This window comes from Numida meleagris, chromosome 2 (assembly GCF_002078875.1).
Source record: "Numida meleagris isolate 19003 breed g44 Domestic line chromosome 2, NumMel1.0, whole genome shotgun sequence".
In the NCBI taxonomy this organism is placed as follows: Eukaryota; Metazoa; Chordata; class Aves; order Galliformes; family Numididae; genus Numida; species Numida meleagris.
This window is the reverse complement of record NC_034410.1, coordinates 143,947,484-143,954,334: the sequence shown is the minus strand read 5'-3', so window position 1 is coordinate 143,954,334 and position 6,851 is coordinate 143,947,484.

The window sequence follows — 6,851 nt, the reverse complement described above, 5'->3', positions numbered from 1 at the left end:
GTTCAAGACCAGGTTGCACGGGGCCCTGGGCAACCTGGTCTAATACCAGATCTGGAGGTTGGTGTGGGCGGTTGGAACTTGATGATCCCTGGGGTCCGTTCCAACCCAGTCCATTCTGTGATTCTGTGATTCTATGAAAGGCTGAGTAACCTGGGTCTGTTCAGCCTGGGGAAAAGAGGACTGGGGTGGGGTGGGGGGGTCACATAGATGTTTATGAAGATCTCAAGGGAGGTGGGAGGCAAATGGATGAGGCCAGACTCTTCTCGATGGTGTGTAACGACAGGACAAGGAGTAATGGCCTACAACTTGAACATAGGAACTTTGGTACTAACATTCAGAAGAACTTCTTTACGGTAAGGGTGATGGAGCACTGCAACAGGTTGCCCAGGGAGGTTGTGGAGTCTCCCTCTATGGAGATATTCAAGACCCGTCTGGACCGCTACACGTGCGACGTGCTGTAGGGTTCCTGCGTTAGCGGAGAGGTTGGACTGGATGATTTCTTGAGGTCTTTTCCAGCCCCTGTGTTTCTGTGAGTTCCTCGTTTCCCATCACCTGCAGTCACCCACGGTCCCCACGTGCATTTCAGCAACCGCCAACCGGCATGAAAGCCGGTAACTGGTGGCCGACTGTATCGTCTCCCTCCTTCTGGTTTACGAGTTGTGTCTGTCTGGCAGCGAGGGCCCCTTCGGACAGAGTGGGCTGTCCCTGCGCTCAGAGACAGTCCTTCTTCTCAGGCGGCCGCACAGTGCCACAGCCCTTGCTCAGCTTCAGGCAGCGTCCCGGCACAGCTGTGAAAGAGACTTGGGCAGGAAAGTTCCGTGCCGCAGAACACTGTGGCAAGCCTTCCGTTTCGTGGTGTGCTGGTCACCTGCCGCCGTTCCCCTCTGCCGTTAGCATGCAGTTCTATTTGGATGATGACAAAAGCTGTGCGGCTGCTCCTTCTCCTGGCACAGGGCGGCCTCCAGCACCCCCAGGCAGCAAGCACTGCTCACCGGCCTCTCTCCTGGGATGACCCGGATGAGGGCATTGAGAGCACCCTCAGTAAGTTTGCAGACGACAGCAAGCTGGCAGGAAGTGTCGATCTGCCTGCGGGTAGAGAGGCCCTACAGAGAGATCTGGACAGGCTGGATCTCTGGGCTGAAGCCAATGGGATGAGGTTCAACAAGACCAAGTGCCGGGTCCTGCACTTCGGCTGCAACAACCCCAGGCAAACGCTACAGTCTAGGGGCAGAGTGGCTGGAAGGTTGTGTGGAGGAAACGGACCTCGGGGTATTAGTCGATGCTCGGCTGAGCATGAGCCAGCAGTGTGCCCAGGTGACCAAGAAGGCCAATGTCATCCTGGCTTGGATCAGGAACAGTGTTGCCAGTAGGAGTGGGGAAGCCATTGTCCCTCTGTACTCAGCCCTGGTGAGGCCGCACCTCGAATACTGTGTCCAGTTTTGGGCCCCTCACTGCAAGAAAGACATTGAGGCCCTGGAGCGTGTTCAGAGGAGGGCGACGAAGCTGGTGAGGGGTCTGGAGCACAGGCCTGATGAGGAGCGGCTGAGGGAGCTGGGATTGTTCAGTCTGGAGAAGAGGAGGCTCAGGGGAGACCTTATTGCTCTCTATAACTACCTGAAGGGAGGCTGTAGTGAGCTGGGGGTCAGCCTCTTCTCTCTTGTAACTAGTGACAGGATGAGGGGGAATGGCCTCAAGCTGTGCCAGGCCTCAAGTTGTAGGCTGGACATTAGGAAATTCTACATTTCTGAAAGAGCGGTCAGGCGCTGGAATGGGCTGCCCAGGGAGGTGGTTGAGTCACCGTCCCTGGAGGTGTTCAATAAACATTTAGATATAGCGTTGAGAGACATGGTTTAGTGGGGTTATTGGTGGTAGGTGGATGGTTGGACAAGGTGATCTTGTAGGTCTTTTCCAACCTTGCTAATTCTATGATTCTATGATTCTATGATTTACATACAAGCTGTTAGGCTGTATTCAAAAATTACAGAGAAAATGCCCATGACCTTTGTTGGACTCAATAATCCTTATGATCCCTTACAACCTGGGATACTCTATGACTGTTTGTTAGGTAGAAGGTGCTACTAATGATTTTTTGGTCCAGAAAGACTGCAAAATGCTACAGTGCAGAAAATTGACACCAGAATTTCTTCATTGTTAAGATTTGTTTGTCATTAGAATTTAAAATTTCTTTTTTTTTTTTTTCCCAGTAAGGAAGAAAAGGGAGATTTCCTTCATGTTATATTTTAATCTCAAGTGGAAATCTAAATGCAGGTGCCTGGAAGTGGAATCAGTTCTGTAGCTCGTAGAGCTGATTTGCCCTAAACTTGAATCTTCAATGCAACCCCTTAGCCAGGCAGCAGAAACCCATGAATTCCCTGCAGCATGTGAGAACTCACATAGAACTACCTGCCTTCATACTGATGAACTTGGACAGTGCCAATCTCCAAGCTGGGAGCTATTGGAAATGGTTTATATAGACATTTACCATGATAGCAAACTCAGGAAGGCTTGATGTGAAGAACACGATTTATCAGCTGGCTTTGGGTCTGCAGATATGGGGACAACAAGGTGCCAAGGATAGTCATACGGAGGAGAAGGTGTCACCCCTCTGAACTAAAACAATGGCTGCTGCATGTTCAGATGGCCATGTCTCCGTCTGCTGCGAGAGAAGGGGTTGTTGGTCACAGTGGTGAGCTCATTAAAATGAGATCAATAGAGATTTAATCTAATGCTGAGGATTATTCAAAGTGGAATGCTCAATTAAATGCAGAGAAAAAAAAAAGTAGCATGGCAGATGAATCGCCAGCTGATTCTCTCTGATTTCCTTGGAATTTAGCCTCATATCCAGGAGAGCTGATAAGCTAAGGCAGAGCTCTGAAGAACAGCTGATGCTGGGCACAGATGTCAGCAAGGGTTAGGTTAAATGTGCCACAGCATTGCTGAAAACAGAAGAGGCTGCCCTGGGAGGTAACAGAGTCACTCTGGAGGTGTTCAAGAAAAGGGTAGATGTGGCACTGAGGGGCATGGCTTAGTGGGCATGGTGGTGATGGGTTGATGGTTAGACGAGATGATCTTAGTGGTCTTTACCAACCTTAATGATTCTATGAAAAATTTTGCATCCAGCTCTGAAGGTACATAGCATGTGGCTGGGGTTATAAACCTGCCAGTTGTTCCTCCTATGCACAACAGTGGCTGTAAGAAAATTAGAAAACTGCAAAGGTGAGGATTTGCATAAATAGGATTTACTGCAGCTCTTGGAAAGGAAACAGTGTTAAGTGAGAAGGGTACTACAAAACTGGCCTTTTCACAGAATAATGAAATCATTGAGGCTGGAGAAGACCACTCAGATCATCTATTCCAACTGTAAGCCCATCACCACCATGCCCACTAAGCCATGTTGTTCTCTGTTCCTCTGTAATCAGCCATTTCCTCCTCTTTCCTCCCCCTTCCTCACAGTCAAACCCACTGCTGCCTCCTCACACCTCTCAAAGCAGCAGCCGCAAGGAGGTCAAGGAGGATCCTGCTTTGAATGCAACATTTTATTCTCCAGGCTCAAAAATGCAGTGCCAGGCAGTAAGCCAAGAAGTAAGAAAAGAGAAACATCATTCATTAATTAAAACAAGCACTGCTTGCTTTGAACGAACAAAATGATGTTGGAAAATATCGTAGTGATGACTGCTCATTCTCTTGAAGAGAAGAATGTGCTCCAGCCCGACCAAAGGCACAGCAAGCGGCTGCATGGCTGCAGGAGAGGAGAAGCAGCGAACGATGCGCTCCCCAGTTCCGCTAATTGGAAGGCTCGGGGCCCCGCACTGCATGCAGAGAGAGGAATTAATTGTAACATGAGCAGCTCTGTGGCCTGTTGGCACAATATCACAGCTTTTTTTTTTCCAGCGAGCAGCATTTAATGCTTGCCCAGACATTTCAAGGCAGAGCTGTCTTATTCCTCCTGCATGGCAGGACACCTTCCCACGCTGTTCCCTGAAGTCATCATTTGTAGGAGCCCCGCAGCATCAGGTCCAGCCAATCCCAACCTCCCCCATGCATCTTCTCTTGCAGTTCGTCTAAAAGCCTTCCCATCCCTAAGGCTTACAAATGACTGTAGCAAGTCCAGCAATTCACCATCCTGAATCCTGAACACGTCCCAAAGCAACACACTGTTAGCAGCTCATGGAACAGCGCTCCTGTTACTTTACACCCTGGGCTGAGAACGGCCAAGCACAGTTATCTTCCACTGACTGCTACCACCTACCCATGGCCCTGCTTTTTGCTATTTATTGCTATTGCCTTCATTATTTGTCACTATTATTGTCACTAATTATCAGTCATAGAATTATAGAATTGTTTGAATTGGAAGGGATCCTAAAAGGCCATCTAGCCCATCTTCTCTGCAGTGAAAAGGGACACCTACAGCTACATCAGAGTGCTCAGAGCCCCATCCAGCCTGACCCTGAATGTCAGAGATGAGGCACCCACCACCTCTCCGAGCAACCTGTGCCAGTGCTTCACCACTCTTACTGTAAACAATTTTCCTTATATTCAGTCTAAATCTCTTTTAGTTTGAAACCATTTCCCCTTGTCCTATCACAACAGACCCTGCTAAAGAGTCTGTCCCCTTCTATCTTATCAACGGTCTAGGGTATGTAGCCGTTTTCCTCCCCTTGTTAAACAGCCCTAAAGAGAGAATAGGTTTTACAAAGAGTTCCAGGATGGGTTGTGGTGGGCTGTGAAACTATAAGCCTGGGAAATTAAAGACCAAGCAGTTCCTATGATGACAGATTTCTCTAAACAACCCACTTTGGTACGTTTTGTGGCAACTACCCACTGAGTGGGAGCAGTGTTTTGCACAGTCCCCAGCAGCAATCTCTCTGCCGTCCATCCTTCTGGACTCAACAGTGGCAACAGCCACTGGGTTGCATTACCCCCATCCATTGCCCAGAACATTCACAGTCCCTCTTTTCACTGCCCTCAGCTTACCCAGCAGATGACAAGCCACTGTGTCCTGTGCTTATCATGCAAAAGACAGCTCTGCTGCTTGCTCTGCATCCATGCCTCTGTCACAAGCAGCACAAAAAGGAGCTGAGCTAGGATGAAACAGGGAGATTCGATGGAAATTTCCTCCAGTCTTCTCATCTGTTTATAACAAGGAAGAGCATCCTGCAGGACAGGCTGTGGGATGTGGAATGGGGGAATCCTGGCTTGTCCCAGCACAGCCTATGGGATCTGCTGAGCCCCAAAGGGAGCCAACAAGGATGGGACAACCATCAGAAGAGCCTCCTGGGTCCACCCAGTGCCAAAACATCTCCCTGCCAAGACTTCTGGTGTAAGCACATTGGCAATCGCTGGGCTAACAGCTCCAGAGAAGAAAGCAGCGTTTGAAAAGCAAAAAACTTACAGTGGTGGATTTGGAGCTCCCTGTGCCCACCAAGAACATGCTCTGGCTGCCTGCAAGTATGATGCTTTCTGTGGCACAAATAGATGGGAATTTGGCAGGAGCTGCCATGGGGAGCAAAGAGGAGTTCTAGGGATGTGCTATTTTGGGGAGGGTGAGAGAAAGACCCAAAAGTGCTTTAACTTTGTACAAACACAGCGGTTTAAAAAAAAAAAAACACCAAAACAGCAGTGCTCACTGGAAAGAAGAGGGTAAATGATGAGAAGAAAAAAAAGCACAGCATGATTTATATATAGTATAGATCTGTGTGCTTGGCATTTTTACAGTCATAAATTCCACATGACTTTCTATAATGTTCTGGTGCTGTTTTCTCTTGGGGTTATTTTGAGGCTACTAGAAGAGACAGAACATGCCCAGCTTCAGTGAAATGCCAAGTGGACGACGCCGAGTTGGAGCCAGTCAATCGAGTCAGTACGATACCATCCCCATCATAGAGTTAACCTGCGGCAGCCAATGGAAAGCAGCATCACAGCCATCATCAGCTTGTGGTCTGCAAAGTGCCAAGATCGATATCATGGAATCATAGATTCATAAAATCATTAAGGTTGGAGAAGTCCTTTAGTATCATCTAGTCCAATCACCACCTACCACCAGTATTGCCCACGTAACCATGTCCCTAAACACCTCATCTACATATCTCATGAACACCTCCAGGGATGATGATTCCACCACCTCCCTGAGCACCTGTTCCAGTGCCCAACCACTCTTTCAGAGAATATGTTTTTCCTAACATGCAATCTGAGATATCTCCATAAAGAGACCCTGTGGTGACCAAACTCTCCTGCTGAGTGACTGAGCCGCAGTGAATGCTTCCGCTTGCTGTGTCCTTGCGACAGCTGGAGTCAGGAGAAGCTTTAGCAAATGAAGATAAATGCTCAGGCTATAAAGTTTCAAGAGCAAGAAGCAGAATTCAACCCAGAACTGGTGCAGCCCCAAGCACCCTGCTTTGTCGCTATTCATGCAGCTCCTTAAAAACAAGCCACTTTTTGCAATTTGCTGGCATTGCTTGAAACACAATGCCCCCTTCCATTCTTTCTTTCTGGGCTTTTTATTGAAACCAGACAGTCAAAAATATGTGGTTTTATTGAAAACAGGACATGAGGACAGTTTTTGTGTGGCAATGTTCTCATTGTGATCTGCTCCCGGTGGCAGCTCATTCTTCTCCAGCGCTTAAACAATGAAGTTCTCAAACAAAGTCGGGTTGCACAGGGATGTTGGAGGTCAGGGTTCCTTCCTTAACCTCCAGTAAGGTCAGGAAGAGGAGACGTGGCCATCCTGCTTTCCTAGGAGAGCCTTCACCAAGCCCAAGGAGGTGGATGGAGAAGCAAGGTGGGGTTCACAAAGCCATACAACTTTGGGTTTCAGCCCACTGTGCTACACAGAAGCTGTCCCAATGAGGTCC